We start from the raw sequence: 22,595 nt of genomic DNA on the forward strand, positions 1-22,595 counted from the left end.
GGGGGAATTCCTGGAAACTCGAAAGCAGATGAGATCAGGGTGCAGGAGAGAACAAAGAGCAAACTGCCTTCCAAACCCCAACTGCAGAACAGCTCTTCCCAAGGGAGCCCGGAGAAGCTCTAGGCCTGGGGTCAGCTAAGAAAGAGCAGGCATGGGCCAGGGGAATTAACTAGAGTGCCGCATTGAGGGGAACGGCAGCACTGTGCTTGGTTGGTCAGGCCAGGTATGTTTACTTCCCTCCAGAGTGCACACAGGGGCTTTCATCTTTCCTTCTCTGGAAGACATAAGAGTCTTCTTTATCCTTGGAGTTCAGACGTATCACAAGGATATGTTGAAATATTTGTCTTCTTTCCTTAGCTCCTACAGGGGTCTTGATATCCTGGCCCTTAATTGCTGAAGACAAGTCTTTGGGGAACTCCAGAAATTCTATTATTTCTTTCCCTTCAATGTCTCTGTCCTCTGCTTCTAGAAGTCTCATTAGACAGATTTTGGACATTTGGGTTTTTTTTTTTTTTTTTAATATCTGTTGGGGTTTTTTTTTCTGTGCTTCCCACTGGCCAAACCTAGGGACATTTTAGCTTTATCCTTCAGATTTCTTAAGTATTTTCCTAAACCTGGGCTAACATTAGAATCACCTGAGAGCCTTAAAAAAGCTACTGAAGTCTGGGCCCCACTCCCAGCAAGTCTGGATTTAATTGGTCTGTGGTGGGGCCAGAGCATCAGTGTTTTTAAAAAGCATGTTAGATGATTCTAGAGCACAGTCAGATATGGTGAGAACCACTGGGCTTTTCTCTCAGTTTCCCTCTTTGTCTTCCTGCTTTATATTCTGAGAGATTTTCTTTGATGAAATTTTTAGATCACCATTTGGTCATCAGCTATGTTGAATATACTGTTTAGTCTGCTCACAGGATTTTTTAAAAAAAAATTCAGTAATAATGTTTTTCATTTCTACATACTCTTTTATTATCTGATTGCTCAACTTTTCTTAACACTTAGTCTTTATTTTGTGGATGCAATTAACTCTCAAATCTTTCTGAGGACACTACTTAGAATAAAATGGGACATTTCCTAGGAATAAGGGTTTGGCTAAATGGTTTTTTTTTTTTAAGGAAAAAAACACTGACTTTTGTGTATCCTCTAGCATCTCCCAAGGGCACCAGGCAGTGGTAAACATTGAGAAGAACTGAAATTAAGAGAAAGGGAGCATATTGTGAGCACAAAAATTAAGCAGAAGAGGGATGTATAAACATTAGAAAGTGACAGGTGAGAAGTATGATACTTACCCTAGGATTATAAAGGGAAAACACAAAATTCTTTCGGTGAAAAAAACAGTGGAGAGCAAAGGCTTAAGAGGAAGTGATGAGGCCAGGTGCAGTGGCTCACGCCTGTAATCCTAGCACTCTGGGAGGCCGAGGCGGGAGGACTGTTTGAGCTCAGGAGTTCAAGACCAGCCTGAGCAAGAGTGAGACCCCTGTCTCTACTAAAAATAGAAAGAAATTAGCTGGACAACTAAAAATATATAGAAAAATTAGCCGGGCATGGTGGCGCATGCCTGTAGCCCCAGCTACTCGGGAGGCTGAGGCAGAAGGATTGCTTGATCCCGGGGGTTTGAGGTTGCTGTGAGCTAGGCTGATGCCACGGCACTCTAGCCCAGGCAAGAGAGTGAGACTCTTGTCTCAAAGAAAAAAAAAAAAAAAAAAAAAGAGGAAATAATGAGATGTGCTTAAATACATAGGGGAAAAGTCAAGAGTAGGAAGAATACATGCATAGATCTGTTCACGTAAACATTTACAGATTGCTTAGTCACAGCTAAATTAATTGTATAACTAAATAAAAGTATTTCAACGTTTTCCTCAAGAGGATGGTCATGTGAATGTTTAAATTAAATTTGGAAAATGCACACCATCAAAATATTATGTGGTCTTTGAAAAGGATGAGACAAAACCTGTATAGTAGACAATCATTTAGCTAAGAGTCTACTAAACACCAAAAACATCCAAACAATTGAATTGGGAAAGGATTTTGTAAATGTTCATCCATTAAAAAAGAATACCATTGTAATAAATGAAGTGTATTGTTATGGTGCATGGTGCCCAGTGATGAACTGGTCCTTTGGGCCATTTAAAAAAAAGTCAGTTGACGATGTCACAATGGGATAACCACATGATACAAACAGCTTGGTGTATCTTAATTATTTGAAGCAACCAACCATGGTTTCCAGTTGTGGATTTTGGTGGGTGCAATTATTTTAGAGCACTGGATTATAATTAAGAAATATCACATGCCAAAATATCTTTTTCATCATTTCCCCCTCAAGTTAAGACAGTTAAACTCTGAAAATATCACTAATATGGAACAGGTGAGGTCTTAGCCATTCCAGATAAACAATCTTCTAATACTGACATGAAAAGATGGAAAGATGTCCAAGACTTACTATTAAGTGAATGGTGAATTGCAGAACAATTTGTAATATGATCCTGTTTTCAGGAGGAGAAAAAGCATATTATGTATGTATATATTTGCTTATATATACAAGAAGTTTGCAAACATAACTCACCAAACAGATACTGTTAAAATAGTTGTTAACTCTGAAGAATGAGATTTGGGAAGAGTAGGGATAAGAAGAAATTTTTGCTTCTTAAATTTTATTTTGGTATTATTTAAATAGTTTAGTTGGGTGTGTTGGCACTTTGGGAGGTCAAGGTTGATCACTTGAGGACAGGAGTTTGAGACCAGGCTGGACAACATGGCAAGGCCTTGTCTCCACAAAAAATAAAAAATTAGCTGTGCGTGGTGGTGTGCACATGTAGTCCCAGCTACCCAGGAGGCTGAGATGGGAGGATCACTTGAGCCCTGGAGTTTGAGGTTACAGTGAGCTATGAATAGGCCACCGCACTCCAGGATGGGTGACAGAGCAAGGCCCTGCCTCTAAAAAAAATAAAAAAATAAATAGATAGGGGCTCTCTGGTCCTCCCGTTCGACAGACAGCCGCATCTTCTCGTGCAGCGCCAGCACCGTCTCCGAGACACCATGGTGAAAGTGAAGGCCGGAATCAACGGCTTTGGCTGTACTGGGCGCCTGGTCACCAGGGCTGCTTTTAACTCTGGCAAAGTGGATACTGTCGCCATCAATGACCCCTGCATTGACCTCAATTACATGGTCTACATGTTCCAGTACCACTCCACCCACGGCAAGTTCCATGGCATGGTCAAGGCAGAGAACGGGAAGCTTGTCATCAATGGCAATCCCGTAACCATCTTCCAGGAGCGAGATCCCACCAAAATCAAATGGGGTGAAGCGGGTGCTGATTATGTTGTGGAGTCCACTGGCGTCTTCACCACCCTGGAGAAGGCCGGGGCTCACCTAGATGGGGGTGCCAAAAGGGTCATCATCTCTGCCCCCTCTGCTGACGCCCCCATGTTTGTGATGGGCGTGAACACGACAAGTACCAAAACAACCTCATCATCGTCAGCAATGCCTCCTGCACCACCAACTGCTTAGCCCCCCTGGCCAAGGTCATCCATGACAACTTTGGCATTGTGGAGGGACTTATGACCACAGTCCATGCCGTCACCGCCACCCAGAAGACCGCGGATGGCCCCTCTGGCAAGATGTGGCGTGATGGCCGTGGGGCTCTCCAGAACATCATCCCTGCGTCGACTGGCGCGGCCAAGGCCGTGGGCAAGGTCATCCCCAAGCTGAACAGGAAGCTCACTGGCATGGCCTTCCGCATCCCCACTGCCAACGTGTCGGAGGTGGACCTGACCTGCCGTCTGGAGAAGCCGGCCAAGTATGACGACATCAAGAAGGCAGTGAAGCAGGTGGCGGATGGCCCCCTCAAGGGCATCCTGGGCTACACTGAGCACCAGGTTGTCTCCTGCGACTTCAACAGTGACACCCACTCTTCCATCTTTGATGCTGGGGCTGGCATCGCCCTCAACGACCACTTTGTAAAGCTCATTGCCTGGTACGACAATGAATTTGGCTACAGCAACAGGGTGGTGGACCTCATGGCCCACATGGCCACCAAGGAGTTAGAGCCCTGGACCACCAGCCCCAGCCAGAGCACAGAGAGAGGCCTCAGCTGCTGGGGTGTCCCTGCCTACTCAGTCCCCATCTCACTGAGAATCTCCCCTCCTCAAGACACAGCTTCCACGCCAGAGCCCCTGAAGCATGGGAGGGGCCTAGGGAGCCCCACCTTGTCATGAACCATCAATAAAGTTCCCTGTACTCGAAAAAATAAATAAATAAATAGATAGATAGATAGATAGATAGGTAGTTCGATATTAAACATATATTACTTTCATGATCTTTTTAAAACTTAGAAAAAAAGATGAAACATTTCATGATTCCATTCATTAGGACTTTTGATTCTTTCTCTTAATTTTAATTAAAACATTTTGGAGTACCTTTTACGGAGAGCAAGAGAACTCTAGCTGGGGCATGGTGAGCAAGGGGTGCTTGTGAAATATCCAGAAGGTAATCAGAGGGCCTGAGCTCAAGAGAGAAGTCTGGGCGACAGTTACAACTGAGGAGTCATCAGATTCTACATACTAATTAAGATCAAAGTATTGATGCAATTATGTACTACTAGGCAAATAAAACAGTGGTTCTCAAACTATTAATGTCCAAGTCTCACTTTCGATTAGGTTCAGCATCCCCAACCTGAAAATCCAAAATAAAACTTTTTTAATTCCAACATGATGCCACAAGTGGAAAATTCCACACACAACACCTTTGCTTTTAAATGGCTCAATGCACACAAACTTTGTTTCATGCACAAAATTATTTGAAATATTGTATAAATTACCTTCAGGCTGTGTGTATAAGGTGTGTGAATGAATTTTGTGTTTAGACTTGGTTCCCATCCCCAAGCTACTGCGTCTCATTATGTATATGCAATGATTCTCAAACCTGAACAAATCCAAAATCCAAAACACTTCTGGTCCCAAGGATTTTGGATAAGGAATACTTGACCTGTAGTACTTTTGGCAGCAGTTGAACAGTTTTAAAAACTCAAACCATCCCTAAGGAAATCAGCAATACTACTACTATAGATTTAAAAGATCTACTGCACTTAGAAAGTATCTGAAGTCACTGTTATATTCTTCTCACTGCCCTTCAGTACCATACTATTGTTCAAATAAAACCATTTACTGCTCTTTTATCTCCTAAGGCAAGCATCTGGATCCTGCTCTGGTACTTTCTTGACTTTATGCATTGCCTTCTATCTCTCACAAGCTGTATCTGGCTTCAAACCAAGTCATGAGACCTCAAAGGTACATCTGACAGACATCACTGTTAAAAGTTGTGGCAGACACTGCTAGTAATTAATTCTCAATATCCTTTTCTCCATTTCTTCCTTCAGTAATAAAACCTCTGCTTTTTAACTGGACACAAAGTTTCCCAGAATAAAGGCCCAGTTTCTTCCCTTGCAGTTAAGTGTGGCCACGTCACTAAATTCTGGCCAATGGGATGTAAGCCAAAAAATATCCTTAAAGGAGGAGGTGGCCAGCTCCATGAGACCGCTTTATGAAAGGAATATCTGAGTTGAAAGCTGAAGGATAAGTAGGAGCCATTCACCTATTTATTAAACAACAGAAAACAATTTCCTTCTCCGTGGAACTTACATTTTAATATGGGTAAAGACAGCAGGAATGAGCCTCTGCTTGCCCATGTTTTTGATAGAAAAGTCAAATTTCTACCTGTGATACAGTGGTAGATTATTAACTTGAGTTGATTCATTGGGGCCCAAACAATTTGGTTCCAAGTCTCCTGATGATTTGTAAGAATAGGCCAACAAGGTAACATATGACAAAAGTCTATGAATGCTGTATACACAGACAATGTGTTCCTATTCATTTTTGTACCCCCACCATCTCATATAAGTAAATGGCATATAAATAGCACTCAATAAGTGGTGAAATGAATTGTGATTTTCAAAAGCAGTCAATATAAAGATGGTAAAATATCATACACTAACAATCACTAATGAAATAACATTACAGGTTGGCTATATTCCTTTTCTAAATTTAATCTGAAAAATCTAATCTGGAGAATTACACTGTACCCAAGTGTTCAACTATAAAATAAAAATAAAATTCTCTTCTAATCAGTAGTAGTAATTAAGTAAACATAATTAAAATGTATCTCTGAAGTGTATTACATGTCTGTGCATATACAAAACAGCAGATTTATCTTACTGACTATATTTAGTTTAAACATGGACAGTCAAGAACAGAGAACCACAGCTACATGTCAATCTCTGAGTATACATCATCTAGCAACTGAAGGAAGAGATGGTTCAGAGTTGGGATGCAGATGGAAGAAACCTAAGACAAAAGTTTTGTATAATATTGCATCCTCTTGCAACAGTATTGTCTTATTAAAGCACTGTAATATAAATTGTTTCCCAAAGTCCATTATTTACCCAACAGAAAAACTGTATAAGAATAGCATTTTGGGTCTATGGATCTATTTGTTTATCTTCGTACTAATTACCACCCATACCATATTTTGAATTACTGTAGCTATAAGTTCTGGGAATCAGTGTTAAGTCTTCCATTTCTGTTCTTTATCAAAATTGTTTTGGGTATTCTAGGTCCTTTGCATTTCCACACAAATTTTACAACCAGCTATCACTTACTAAAAAGGGCCAGCTGGAACTTTTTTTTGGGGATTGCAATAAAAAAATTTCCTCTATATCTTTGGGGAAAACTGACAACAATACTGAGTCTTCCGATCTTTGAACACACTATCTCTCCATTTATTTAGGTTTTCTTTAATTTCTCTCAGCAGTGTTTTATAGCTTGCAATGTAGAGGTCTTATTTTTTATGAAATTTATCCTCAGTCATTTAATATTTTTATTTAAATGTAAATTGTATTCTTTTTAAATATCAACTTCTGGTTGCTCATTTGTTAGTATACAGAAATACAACTGACTTTTCTATATTGATCTTGTATCCTGCAACTTTGCTAAGCACACTTAATTGTTCTAGTAGCATTTTGTAGAAATCATAGGCAATCATCTATGAATAAACAGTTTTACTTCTTCTTTTCCAATCTGGAATGCCTTTTACTTCTTTTATTTATCTTAGCACACCGGCTAGAATCTCCAGTACAATGTTGAACAGAAGTGGTAATAATGGACATCTTGCCTTATTCCTCATCTTAGAGAAAAAGCCCTTCAGTCTTTCAGCATTAAGCATGATTTCAGTTATTGGTTTTTCATAGATGTTCTTTATTTAACAGACTGAGGAAGTTTCCTTCTTTTCCTAGTTTGCTGAGTTTTCATCAGCAAGGAATGTTAGATTTTATCAAATGTTTTTCTTGCTTCTACTGAGTTGATCATATGCTTTCTCTTTTTTACCTTGTTAATGTACATAACATTGATTTTCAAATGTTAAACCAACTTTGCATTCCTGGGGTAAACCCCATTTGGTCTCTATATTTTACTGTTTTTATATGTTGTTGTATTCAATTTGCTAATATTTTGTTAAGAATTTTGCAACTATGTTCATGAGGGATATTGGTCTATAATGTTTGTTTCTTGGAATGTATTTGTCTGGTTTTGGTATCTGAGTAATGCCAGTGTCACAGAATGAGTTAAGAAATATTCCCTCCTCATCAATTTTATGGAGGAGTTTGTGTAAAATTGGTATGACTTCCTAATATGTTTGGTAGAATTCATCAGGAAAACCATGTGGACCTAGGTTTTTTTGTTGGTTTTTTTTTTTGTGTGCGAATTCAATTTCATTCACAGATATAGGACTTTTCAGATTTTTTCTTCTTGAGTAAGCTTTGGCATTTTTGTATTTTCAAGGAATCTGCACATTTCATCTAAGTGTCTAATGTACGGGCTTAAAGTAATTCATAGTATTCTCTCATTTATCCTTTTAATAATTATAAGATCTGTAGCTTTGTTACCTCTTTCATTCCTGAAACTGGTAATTTGTGTCTTCTCTCTCTCTTTATGATCAGTCAGGCTAGAGGTTTATCAATGTTATTGGTCTTCTCAAAGACCCAGCTTTTGATTTCACTGATTTTCTCTACTGTTTTTCTGTTTTTTACCTAATTGATTTTGGTTTTTATCTTTAACTGATTTCCTCTATTTACTTTGGGTTTAATTTTCTCTTCTTTTTCTAGTTTCTTAAGGTGAAAGATGAGAGCACTGATTTGTGACTTTACCTCTTCTCCAATATAGGTATTTAATGCTATCAATTTTCCTCTGAGCACCTGCATTAACTACAATCCACAAATTTTGACATGAGCTTCATTCAGCACAAAATACATTCTAAATTCATCTTTGATTTTTTTCTTTGATCCATCGATTTCTTAGAAATGTGTTAGTTTCTAAATATTTAGGAGTTTTCCAGGTATCTTTCTGTTACTGAATTTTAATTTAATTCCCTTTTGGTGAGTGTATATACTTTATAATGGAAGTCACTTTAAATTTACTGGCACTGTTTTATGGACCAAAATGTGGTCTATCTTAGTAAATGTCTTACATGCAATTGAAAAGAATGTGTATTCTGCTTGTATTGGGTAGAATATTATATAAATGTCAATTAGGTTAGTTGGTTGATAGTGTTGTTCCAGTCTTCTAAATCATCTAATTTTTTTGTCTGTTTTATCATTAGTGAGAGAGAGGTGAGGCATTGAAGTTTCCAACTATAAATGTGGATCTATTTCTCCTTTCAGTTCTATCAGTTTCTGATTCATGTATTTTGAAGCCCTGTTAATTAGGTACAAGTTTAAGACTATTAATTTTATTTGATGAATTGATCCCTTTATGATATTCTTTATTCCAAGTAAGGTTCTTTGCTCTAATTTGTCTGAAATTAGTATAGCTATTCCAGCTTTCTTTTGATTGTAGTATTAGCATGGAATATCCTTTTCCAGCCTTTTACTTTTAGCCTATTTGTATTTTTATACATACGGTAGGTTTCTTGTAGGCACCATACAGTGGGTCTGGCTATTTAATTCAATCTACTAAGTTCTGTCTTTTATTTGAAGTGTTTAGACCATTTATATTAAATGTGATTATTGATATGGGTTAGTACAAATCTGCCATCTTGCTATTTTTTTCTATTCATCACATCTGTTCTTTGTTTCCTTTTCCCTCTTTTTCTTAGATCTGATGGTTTATAATTATCAAATTTAGAAAATTTTTGGCCATTTCACCAAAAAACTTTTTGTACCCTTTCTCTCTGCAAGACTATAATTACAAGTCTATTAGGCCACATGAAGTTGTCCCACAACTCACTAATGCTCTATTCATTTTTTTCCGGTCTTTTTTCTTTCCTCTTTTGAGTTTATATTGCTATGGCTTTAAGTTTTCTAATCTTTCCTCCCGCACTAATTTGCTATTAATCCTATACAGTATATTTTTCTTTTCACATATCTCTAGATTTCAATTGAGTTACATCTTTTATATCTGTATTTAACAGTCTCAATCTTTCCTCTACTTTCCAGAACATATGGAATATAGTTATAACTGTTTTAATGTCTTTGTCTAATGCCATCATCTGTGTCATTTCTGGGTCTTTTTCTATTGATTGATTTTCCTCTTTATGGGTTCTATTTTTCCCACTTTGCAGGCCTGATAATTTTGACCAGAGGCTAAATGTAAATTTTACCTTGGTAAGTGCTAGATATTTTTGTATTCCTACAAATATTGAGCTTTGTTCTGAGATGCAGTTAAGTTACTTGGAAACAGTTTGATCCTTTTGGGGCTTTCTTCTAAGTTTTGTTGGGAGGGATCAGAGTAGTCTTCAGTCTAGGGCTACATTTGCCCCACTGCAGGGGCAATACCCTTCTGAGTACTCTACCCCATGTCCTGTGACTTATGAGGTTTTTCTGATCTGGTTGGTAGAAACACAGACTATTCTTGACCCTGACAAAGAATTGGGGATTGTTCCCTCCAAGCCTTTTGGGTGATTCTTTCTCTGGTTTTGGGTAGCCTCCACACAACACATTCACTGATCAGTACCCATCTGAAAACTTAAGGAAGATCCTCTGCAGACCTCTGATGCTCTCTCTTTGTGCAGCTCTCCCCTCTCCAACCTCTCCAAACTCTAGCCATCTTAGCCTCCCTAGACTCCAGCTCCATCTCCTCAACTCAGTGAGAGTGTTGGGCTCTGCCTGGAGTCCTCCTTACCCTGGCAGCCTGGAACTCTCCCCAGGCTGTAAGCTAGTACATATAATTATAGGCTTCACCTTGTTTGTTTCTGCTTTCTCCGGACGACTGTCCTGTATTGCCTGTTGTTCAGGGCATGAAACTGTTGCTTCATCTATTCTGTCTGGGGCTTTTGTTTGTTTTGTGATTATAGCCAGGAGAGTAAATCCAATCTCTGTTATTCCATCTGTGCCAGAAGTACCAGTCCATGAGTACAAGGAAGAAACAGTAAAAAGGCACAGGTTTCGTAAGTGGAGTTTCAGTAGGGAAAACATTATCTTATAAAATAAACACTGTTTGAACAAATGTTGACAGTCTGAAATTTGAAAGGTATAGTTTTTCCATGATGCTACAAAAGTCAAAGCCTGTAACTAATAATTATAAATCTCTCTCCTGAAATGGCAGTTACTTTATTTTAAAACAGTAGTCAAAACTAAGGTTTTGTGCACATTTCTGAAAGTCTAACTGCAGCATCTTATTTTATTTCTTTAATGTATATAAAAATGTTTATTTTAAACTTTACTAGGAAATGAGAATGAAAAATTGTGATTTTACATTTCAAAAGGCCAATAATAAATACCATAATAAAAAATCTGAGTTAACCACTGTTATTCCCCTTCTTTTGATTAATTCAACTGAAAAATATGCAGCGGAAATCATCTTCAAAGCCACAATGCTAAAAAAGTTAGCTCTGGTTGACACTGGTATTAATAGACTTTAGCAAGTCTTTAAGTTTTTCTTTTGTTTTGGAACAAACCTCAAATGTCCACCTTGTTGCAGGTGCTGTCACTACAGAAAACTCTGCTTCACAAAGATAGGATGTTAGAAATGGAAGCAGGCTTTTCAGTGCTCTTGTGGCAATCTCTGGATATTCCACCCTGACTTTAATCCAGAATGTATGGAGATTTAAAAGTTGTCTCAAACATACTTTTAAGGCCACTATCATTTGCGATCTCAGGCAGTTGACCCTCTTCTAGCATAAACAAAATCAATTCACCTGGCTTATTCACAAATGGGTTGTGGGTCCATTCCTTCCCAGTTCGGGAGTCTTTTATGGTTGGGAAGTAATGCTCAAACTCTTTTTGAGCTGGGAGAAAGAAGGCCCTGGCTCAGTCTCTTTCAAAATCTCTGCTAATGTTTGAAACATGTCAAAAATCCCAATGTTCACTCGTCACCCCATAATTCCAGTTTGGCTTTGAATGCAGCCACTTCATCTGCCAATTTGAACACAGTTGTCATTCTCCCCAGAAGTGAAAGATTGAGTTCTTTGAGCAGGTTGAATATATCGCACAAGTAAGCAAGTTTTGCAACTCATTCTGTGCTGCCAGTGGTGACTATTTTTCTAAAAGAAATCTCTGGATCGGCTCTCGGAACTCAAAAACTGGCCAGCGATCTACCTTTAGAAAGTCATCTCACTTCTGTGTATAAGAGAAGATCTGTGTGCTCTGCGTCCATCTCCTCACAGAGCTGTGCGAACAGATGTGAGTTAAGGGCACGTACTTTAATGTGGTTGATAATTTTAATCACATCCTGCAAAATGTTGTATAGTTCAGGTGACATTTTTTCAGCTAGCTAGAATTTCTCTGTGGATAACATGGTGCGTTGACCCACATTCAGAAGCCACCTCCTTGACCCAAACAGTGAAACCAGAAACCTGTCCAGTCATGGCAGCCGCTCCCTCCCATGCATATACTGACACAAAATGACCAATTCAGTTTCCTGATATGTAACCATTCAAAGACTTGAATAGTTCTGCAGCTATAGTGTTGGTTGACAACAAAAGTCATATAACATATCCTCATGCACATCCTCCTGAAAAACATATTGTACAAAAACAAGCGTTGTTGCTTTGCTGTCAACACTGGTAGACTCATCAACCTGGATTACCTACCACGGTGACTCATTAATCCTCTCTAACAATTGTGCCTCAATAGCCTCTGCTATTTCATCAATTCATCTACTTATGGTGCTAGCCAAAAGAGGAACACATGCCACCTTTTGAACTGTAGCCTCTCCTAAAAGTTCACAGCAAATGTCCTTAGCAGCAGGCAGGATCAATTCTTCACCAATAGTAAAGGGCTTCTTAGCTTTAGCAATGGGGTTAGCCACTATGAATGATGCTCTCAGTGCAGACACATTTGATGAAGTGGTGGCCTTCAATAATTGCTTCTGTTCTTCATGTTCATGTTTTTTTCTTTTGAAAAACTCCAAAGGCTTGTCTTTTAATGCAGGGTGCTTGGTCTCCATGTGACAAAGCAGTTTTGAAGGTTTCATGGCTTCATTGGATAGCCAGTCACCGCATATTATACAAAGTGGGCTTGGAGAATGTGAATCACCTGTTGCAATAAACTCATAATTTAAGTAGGACTCTTGGTATTTTCTTTTAAATGCAGCTTTCATTTTGTTGGCAGTCTTAGAGTCTCCTGCTGTCTCATCATTGGGTCTTTCCCCCTTTTCAAAGAAGCTCTCCAGCGATGTCTGTTTTTTACTCATTTTTGCTAGGGTTAGCTTGTGGGCTTACCAAAACTTTGACTGAGACAAGTGCGCAGTGCGGGAAAGAGGCATGGATGGAAGTGACAAAAAAAATAATGGGCAGGCCCCTCTTGGACTAAAATAAGTGTTGGATTCTGACTTAAAGTCTGCCACCAGATATAGCTGTACAATTGAAGTACATCAACGCACGTGCCACTATAAAGCCTGCCACCGGATGTACCTTAATTGTCACTTGCCACTCACTGATAGGGTTTTTTTGTTGTTGTTGTCATTGTTTTTTAAGACAGAGTCTTGCTCTCTTTCCTGGGCTAAAGTGCTATGGTGTCAGCCTAGCTCACAGCAACCTCAAACTCCTGGGCTCAAGCGATCCTCCTGCCTCAGCCTCCTGAGTAGCTGGGACTATAGGCGTGCACCACCATGCCAGGTTAATATTTTTTTCCTATTTTTAGTTGCCTAGCTAATTTTTTTTTCTTTCTATTTTTAGTATAGACATGGTCTCACTCCTGCTCAGGCTGGTCTGAACTCCTGAGCTCAAGTGATCCTCCCGCCTCAGCCTCCCACAGTGCTAGGATTACAGGCGTGAGCCACTGAGCCTGGCCACTGATAGCGTTTTTATGAGAGTTTGCAAGCAATTGATTTATTATGGTTTCTGTGCAGTCAAACCTCTCTGCTAATAATTTGTATTTGCAGCAACTCCCCAGTGCTAGCATCACCGCCTCAGCTCCCCTTCAGATCATCGGGCATTTGATTCTCATAAGGAGCAGCAACCTAGATCCCTCGCATGCACAGTTCACAGTAGGGTTTGAGCTCCTATGAGAATCTAATGCCACCAATTGAACAGGAGGCGGAGCTCAGGCAGTGATGTAAGCAAGGGGGAGTGACTTGTAAATACAGATGAAACTTCCTCCTGCTGTGCGGCCCAGTTCCTAACAGGTCACAGACTGGTACTGGTCCTCAGCCCATGCGTTGGGGACTGCAGCCTTATCAAATATGTCTTTTGCAAATATTTTCTCTCAGTCTGTGGCTTGGCTTCTCATTCTCTTGAAAATAGTTCTTTTTAGCAACACTTTTTCATATACATTTTTCATATAGTTGCCATCAGTGTACATATTTTATATTCTGCTTCTCCCAACTTAATACTATAGGCATTTACTGCTGTCCTCATTACCGTAAGTTTAAATGACTGTATTATATTCTACTGGATGATCCCCCCAAACTGATCAATGAAATCCCTGCCAAAATCTGAGCTGGCTTTCTTGCAGAAATTAACAAGTTGATCCTAAAATTCATATGGAAGTGTAAGGGACCCAAATAGCCAAAACAACCCTGAAAAGAACAAAGTGGTAGGACTCATGCTTCATGGCTTCAAAACTTAACTACACAAAGCTACAGTACTCAAGACAGTATGATACTAGTGTAAGGACAGACACATAGAGCAATGGAATAGAACTGAGAGTCAAGAAATAAACTCTTACATGACACTGTTGTTAACATTTTTGTGCCTACCTTTTTATTATATCATATAATTAAGAGTATGGGTTCTTGAAATAGTCTGCTTGAATGACAATCAGCTTGACAACATGACCGTATGATCTTGAGCAAGTCACTTAACTTCTTTGTGCCTCAGTTTTCCCATCTAAAACACGAGGTTAATAGTATCAACACCTCTTGGGATTCTGAGAATTAAATTAAGTAATGCCCACAACCGGCTTTGCATGGTACCTGTCACATAATCAACTCTCAACATTAGTAGTAGTAGAGGCTGTTGTAATTGTCATTCTAGTTTGTATTATTTTCTTAAGATGACTTCTAGAAGTGGTATGATTGGGTCAAAAACCATGAATATTTATGCATCTGAATATATTTCACCAAACTACATCTCAAAATGGGTACACCAACTTTTCATGCCAGTAATAAGGATATGACAGAACAAGGGTTATTACTATGCTATCATCATTATATTATAGTAAATTTATTAACTTAATAGCCATCTCATTTTAAGTATGTATTCATTTTTGCTACTTTTACTCCTTAGCAGCTTGAAAGCCAATCATTTTCTAATTATCCTAATCAATCCTGCACATCCTGAATACCTACTGAATACGTTTTGTGTGCAAGACCCTCTTCTAGGGGCTCCAAAGGGAACTGAAATAAGTTAGCCCAAGGATTATTTGTGAGATAAGGCAAAGAAACATTTTAATTCAAGATAATTAGAGGCCAGGCGTGGTGGCTCACACCTGTAATCCTAGCATTCTGGGAGGCCAAGGCGGGTGGATGGCTCGAGGTCAGGAGTTCGAGACTAGCCTGAGTGAGACCCCGTCTCTACTAAAAATAGAAATAAAAAAAAAATTATCTGGACAACTAAAAATATATATAGAAAAAATTAGCTGGGCATGGTGGCGCATGCCTGTAGTTCCAGCTACTCGGGAGGCTGAGGCAGGAGGATTGCTTAAGCCCAGGAGTTTGAGGTTGCTGTGAGCTAGGGTGACGCCATGGCACTCACTCTAGCCCGGGCAACATAGTGAGACTCTGTCTCAAAAAAAAAAAAAAAAAAAGATAATTATGATTAGATACAAGAGAACAAAGTATTCATAAGGGTCTTTAAAAAAGGAAGAGATGGCAGTGTTTGAGCTGGTTCTTGAAGGGGGCATCATTTCAACCGGGAGGGGTGTGGCAAGAGTAAAATCAAGGCTGGTAAAAGGACACATTTCAAGACCACATGGCTTGAGTGCAAAGTAGCTAGGGTATGGAATGGTGAGAGAGCAAGAGCACGAAGAGGACCCTCTAAAACAGCCAGTGACCATGTGAGGGGAGGGGGAAGGTTTCTCACAGAGCAAACTGTGCCGAAAGACATGAAGACACGAATCATCATGACCCATCCAGGGAACTGAATGAGATCCAATTTGGCTAAAGTGAAGAGTACATGTGGGAAAGGAGCAGATGATGCTAAATAAATAGGCAGAGGCCTGACTGTGAAGGACCTTGTGTGCCAGAATAAAGCACTTAGACTTTATTCCAGAGGAAGCAGGGAACAAAAGCATTTTTAAGAAAAGAAGTAACAATAAGACTAGCTTCTTAAAAATTATTCTGGTAATACTGCAATGGCTTCTCACCTCACGAAGAATAAAATCCAAAGTCGTATGTTTAAAACTCCACAGATGCTGATCACTGGCTATCTCTGAAATGATTTATCACTCTCCCCTCACTCAGTGGCCTTCCTGCTGTCCCCTCCAATATGCCCCTCCTCAGGGCCTTTGCACTTGCCATCCCCTCTACATGGAACTCTTCCCCAGATAGCTGCACAGCTTGCTCCCTCACTTCCTTCAGGTCTCTGCTCAAATATTTTCTTATCAGAGAGTCTTTTCCTGTTACCTGACATAAAAGAGCAAGAAAAACTACTCTAATCAGCCCCACTGTTTTCTTCCTCCACTCTCCACCTGGCACACATATTTACAGTATTTGTCTCTTGCCTGTCTTTCCTTGCTAGAACGTAAGCTCTATGACGGACCCTTTAAATAACCCCAAAATATTGGAATTGTTATTACTGCCATGTCCAGACAGTGAAACTAAGGGACAGAGAGGTTAAGTAACTATCATGGACATACTGCAGTGAACAGTGGAACCAGACAGAATGAGTCCCGAGCCTGCACTCTAACCATTTCACATACTGACTCTCCAGCAGTGTCACAGGTCCCTGACTGTGATTCTACACAAACTTCCTGTGAACAGGCTGACAAGCACTAAGACAGCAAAAACCGAATTCACACTATGTCCTAAAAAGATTCTTATAATTTATTAGCCAAGTTTTTTAAAGCCAGGAAACATTTTTTAAACGATCAGCTAAAATGCACAAGGTATCTGGACTTTCATGTATCCAAAAATTAGCCATATTTTTGTTTTAGATCTATGATCTTCAAACGAGATGAAGAGATTTTTATGAAACTAGAAGGAATACAACATATGATACCAAAAGTACTTTTCCAAGACCCTTTTTCAAGTTTCATATTCAATTTCAAGAATACAACTTAATTATATCTTTAAAATAAACATCAACATTTTCTGAGGTGCCATTCCCAAAGAAAGAACATGGCGTCCACCAGGAAAACATCCAGTAAATACGGTATCACATGTAGAGTAAAAAAATGGAAGCGAGGTCTTGGTAACATTTCTCTTGATTCTTCCTACTCGTCAGATCACTTTCTTCCTTATCTTTCATCCCATCTTCCATTATCGTGAATATTCCCTTTTCAAAATGTTGTTCTGAATCAACAGCTTCTCCCCTGTCAACCACGTCATCTCAAAACTCATCCACTCGTAATTTCAACTACTACCGCTATTAGGATAACTCTCAAATCTAATCATAATTTCTCCCTTTCCCCTTCTCCAGTCTCTGATCTATTTCTAGTTGCCCTGGCTATAGGTAACATCAGAATCCTTTGATTTCACTATGTTTCTAAAGAAAAATTAACTTTTTCAAAATCAGCCCCTTCTCAATTTACTTTCCCTGGCTATAGGTAACATCAGAATCCTTTGATTTCACTATGTTTTTTTTTTTTTTTTTTTGAGACAGAGTGTCACTTTGTTGCCCGGGCTAGAGTGAGTGCCGTGGCGTCAGCCTAGCTCACAGCAACCTCAAACTCCTGGGCTTAAGCAATCCTACTGCCTCAGCCTCCCAAGTAGCTGGGACTACAGGCATGCGCCACCATGCCCGGCTAATTTTTTCTATATATATTTTAGTTGGCCAGCTAATTTGTTTCTATTTTTAGTAGAGATGGGGTCTCGCTCTTGCTCAGGCTGGTGATTTCACTATGTTTTTAAAGAAAAATTAACTTTTTCAAAATCAGCCCCTTCTCAATTTACTTTATAATCTGTATTTTCTGGCCATTCTCCAAGGTTTACAACTTTAATATAATTTTTATACATTTAATCAATAGGACCAACCAACTATTCACTGTGTTTCCTACTATCTTACTTTGCAATTCTATAGCTAGAACCCTATTCTGAGTTTTCTTCATTTCCTTCATGAACAGTTCTCCAGCTGACCTGCCTACCTTCAGCCTACTCACTCACTTCCACTCATCCTATACACACTGCCAGCGAAACCTCTCTCCCACAGTACACTCACCACATTATTCCCCAATTCAAGGACTTCAAAAGTTCCCCAGCACAACAAATCTAAACTTCTTGAACCAGCACTCAGGGCCTTCTGCCCCTGCATAACGTCACTAGTAAATGTTTATCTTAAATATTCTAAGATAAAGGCCTTTACAGAAAGCCAACATCTTGATCTTCCACATCTGAATCTGTGCAATGCACACTACAGGTCTGCAGAGGACACAGTATACCATCATCCACTTAATTTCAACTGATCACATCAGACAATGGAAATATAGTCCCCAACTCGCAATGGTTCACCCTAAAATTTTCAACTTTATGATGGTGTGAAAGCTAGAAACCATACTTTGAGTACCCATACAACCATTCTGTTTTTTCACTTTCAGTATTCAATAAATTATATGAGATATTCAATACTTTATTATAAAATAGACTTTGTTTTAGATGATTTTGCCCAACTGTAATGTAACACTAATGTAAGTGTTCTGAGCATGTTTAGGGCAGCTAGGCTAAGCTATGTTCTTTGTTAGGTTAGGTGTATTGAAAGCTTTTTTTTTTTTTTGAGACAGAATCTTGCTCTAGTCTTGCTAGAGTGCGGTGGCATCAGCCTAGCTCACAGCAACCTCAAACTCCTGGGCTAAAGCTATCCTCCTGCCTCAGCTTCCCGAGTAGCTGGGAATACAGGCACGTGCCACCAGGCCTGGCTAATTTTTTCTATTTTCAATAGAGACAGGGTCTCACTCTTGCTCAGACTGGTCTCAAACTCCTGATCTCAACCTATCCTCCAGCCTCAGCCTCCAAGAGTGCTAGGATTACAGGCATGAGCCACCATGCCTGGCCTTGAAAGCATTTTTGACTTAAGATATTTTCAACTTACAATGGGTTTATCAGGATGTAACCCCATTTTAAGTCGAGGAGCATCTGTATACTACTTAATCTATCATGTTCTGAGTATCTCCCTTCTAATCCACAAAATTAATGTCATCAGAAAAATAACACTATACATCCTTATGAGAGTACACATTGGTACAATATATTTTTTTTTTTTTTGAGACAGAGTCTCACTCTGTTCCCCGGGCTAGAGTGAGTGCCGTGGCATCAGCCTAGCTCACAGCAACCTCAAACTCCTAGGCTTAAGCGATCCTACTGCCTCAGCCTCCCGAGTAGCTGGGACTACAGGCATGAGCCACCATGCCCAGCTAATTTTTTCTATATATATTTTAGTTGGCCAGATAATTTCTTTCTATTTTTAGTAGAGACGGGGTCTCGCTCTTGCTCAGGCTGGTCTCGAACTCCTGACCTCGAGCGATCCACCCACCTCGGCCTCCCAGAGTGCTATGATTACAGGCGTGAGCCACCGCGCTCGGCCTGGTACAATATTTTTAAGGGTGAATTTGCCAATATCTATAAAGAGTTTAAGTACAAACATCCTTTAGCCCAATAATACCACTTTTAGGAAATGACCTGGAAGGTATTCTTACACAAGCAAGCAAAAATACATGCAGAAGGCTATGAAACACAATATTGTTGAAATAATAAAAGAAAATTTCCTTAAGAGACTGTTGTTATACATCTCTACAATGAAATATACAGCAATTAAAAATAAAGAAGCAGCTATACATGAATTGATATGGTAAGATATTTAAGAATAGCATGAAGGGGGAAAAAACGATTTCTAGAACAGAATGTAATTATTCTATTTGTATAAAGACAATGCATACGCATGTGTAAATGCAGAGAAAATACCTAGAAAGAAATATATTAAGCCATTAATAATAGCTAATTCTGGAGCATGGGATTGGGGGGGAGAAAAAAGGAATTTTCACTTTTTGTTTGATGTATGTATATACAGTTTACTACATTTTCAACAAGAAAGTAAAAAAGGCTGAGTACAGCGAAAGCTCTTAAACTTAGATGAATATAATTGATCTTCATTATCAACAGCACAGGAAACATGAGCTATTAAAAGTGTTTAACGAGGCCAGGCACAGTGGCTCACGCCTGTAATCCTAGCACTTTAGGAGGCCAAGGTGGGAGGATGGCTTGAGACTAGGGGTTCAAGACCATCCTAGGCAATAGTGAGTCCCTATCTCTAAAAAAAAAAAAACACAAAAATTAGCCTGGTGTGGTGGCACATGCCTATAGTCCCAGCTACTTGGGAGGCTGAGGCAGGAGGATCACTTAAGCCCAGGAGTTTGAGGTTGCTGTGAGCTATGACGATATTACTGCACTCTAGCCCAGGCAACAGAGCAAGACCCTACCTCAAAAAAAAAAAAAAAAAGTGCTTAATGAGAAACTCATCCATTCATTTGACAACTATTTATAGAAAACTTACTATCTGTCGAGCATTATGCCTGATAACCTAGTTCCTGCTCCCAAAGAGTTTACAGAAAGGCTTTTTGGTCTCTATTTTTCCTATTTCCCCTATAAGTCTGTGTTCTCACTATACCAATTATGCCTAAGGCTCCCATAAATACAAGTTAATAGAATTATTATATCAAAAAAAAGGCTTTAAAATGATTAATCCCTATTTCCTCCATAATTAATTTTTAAAGTTATTAGGAGCACAATTTATAGAAAGAGCAATTAAACAAGCATCCTTTCAAATAAACAAATAAAAAGAATAACCCAGATGTTAAATGAAATTTAAGGGAAATTAGCTAAAAACATTCAAAAAGGAAAAAAATTATAGGAAATTTTTATTTTCTTCACTGACATATATCTTTACTAAATTTTTCTATAATGAACATGTAATACAATAATAAAGTAAAAGTTATTCTTGAAAAGAACCCTCGATTGCAACAGCAGATCAGCTACTACATAAAGTCCAACTCCTTTTCCCACTATAACAGGCTCTTTATGGTCTGGCCTTACTGAAACTTCTTGTTTTTGTCAGCACAGAGACCATTCCCCTTTCTGCTGGAAACAGTATTCTGGGACTTTCCTCTGGGAGACCACTGCTCCTCACCTCCTGGGCCAGTGCAGCCTCCAGCTTTTGTCAGTCAGTGCTTTCTATCTCCTTGGCCAAAATAACAGTTCCAGGGGAACACATGACCCTAACAGATCCAAACCAAAGTCAACTCTGAAAAGAGACTAATTTTAATGAAGGTATTAAAATGATTTAAATTAATGACATAAAATTCCTAAAAAGAATTTTCTAATAAATAGAATTTTCACTTACTATAGCCTCTAAATGTTTTGCGTGACTATACCTTCAAATCATAACAACTGGCAGTGAAATAGTCACGTTACCTGTTTTGTTAAAATGTACAATGAAACAGCAACAAAAATACAATGAGAAAATTTCCATTTCTAAGAAGCTATTAAAACTCAATGCTTCGCCAGGCAGGTGGCTCACACCTATAATCTAACACTCTGGGAGGCTGAGGCGGGAGGATTGCTTGAGCTCAGGAGTTCAGAACAGCCTGATCAAGAGAGGTGAGACCCCCGTCTCTACTAAAAATAGAAAAATTAAGTGGGTGTTGTGGTCTGCGCCTGTAGTCCCAGCTACTTGGGTGGCTGAGGCAGGAGGATCACTTAAGCCCAGGAGTTTGAGGTTGCAGTGAACTATGATGATATGATGACGCCACTGCACTCTAGCCAGGATGACAGAGTGAGGCCCTGTCTCAAAAAAAAAAAAAAGAAAAAAAAAAAGAAATTGAAACTACTTTCCCCTTCATTAAAAAAATTTAAATCAATAAAAAACTTCATGCTTGTCCCAAAGAATAAGAATGTTAAATCCATATCTATCACATCCTATTAAAATAGATAAATATAAGCTGGACATGGTGGCTCATGTCTGTAATCCCAGTGCTTTGGGAGGCCAAGGCAGGAGGATACCTTGAAGCGAGGAGTTCAAAACCATCCTGGACAGCATACCAAGACCCTGTTTTAAAAAAATATTTTAAAAATTAGCTGGGTGTGGTGGTATGCACCTATAATCCCACCTACTCAAGAGGCTGAGGCAGGAGGATCACTTGAGCCCAGGGGCTCAAGGCTGCAGCGAGCCATCATCGTGCTACTGCATTCCAACCTGGGTGATGGAGTGAGACCCTGACTCAACCAACCAAACAAAAGAAACAGCTAAGTACAGAAACAGTAAGAAAATATAGATCTACCAGACATATATATTAATCATATCTCCTCTACCAGAAATTTTTTATAACTTCAAATATAAAGACTCATATAGTTAGTATTTTATGAGGCATCTCATGATAATGCCACAGTACCTAAGAAAACACTTGAGATCCACTTAATTTTTCAAAAAATTTTTTATCAACTAATCATTTTCTCAACACTAAGAAAACTACAGAGTATATTAATAAATCACAGGAAAACAAAGTTCAATTCAACTTAAGAAAATAAAACGTAACCATCAGAACTTCCTAAGTATGCAATGGGCTAGCTTGTACAACAGGGACCTCCCCTTCCTTGGAACTAAACTAAAATTCTGTAATTCTCTGAAAATCAGACATCCTTGAAGAATTCAACTGATGTGCCAGCTGTTTTATTTCTTGAAAGAGTATAGCTGAACACATATAATAATCTGTTCCATTTTTTTCCTAGCATTGCACAATGTTCCTGGCCTACAATGCACATACTGTATCCATTATATTTAAGCAACTGACAGCATTGTTCTAAGAATCCTTAATATTTATCTCTAATTAAATACATATATAAATTTTTCAGTCTTCAAATGATCATGGATTTCAGGAAAGAATCATATATATTTTTTCCACACAGTCTAAATACAATACATTTCCTGAACTTTTAGCTTTCAGTTTCCTGTTCGTCAATGGCTACAACTCT

At 39.0% G+C, this 22,595-nt stretch overlaps 1 protein-coding gene and 1 pseudogene across 2 annotated transcripts in view; one reads left to right on the plus strand and one right to left on the minus strand.

The window, feature by feature from the left end:
* FKBP5 (FKBP prolyl isomerase 5) overlaps positions 1-22,595 on the minus strand; it is a 98,512-nt gene that overhangs the window by 60,997 nt on the left and 14,920 nt on the right. The gene's annotated exons all lie outside the window — the stretch shown is intronic.
* On the plus strand, positions 2,954-4,221 carry LOC123632858 (annotated as a pseudogene). The gene has a single exon (XR_006733491.1). The product of XR_006733491.1 is annotated as a glyceraldehyde-3-phosphate dehydrogenase-like (transcript).

The sequence above is a fragment of the Lemur catta genome, chromosome 2 (assembly GCF_020740605.2).
Source record: "Lemur catta isolate mLemCat1 chromosome 2, mLemCat1.pri, whole genome shotgun sequence".
Classification (NCBI taxonomy): domain Eukaryota; kingdom Metazoa; phylum Chordata; class Mammalia; order Primates; family Lemuridae; genus Lemur; species Lemur catta.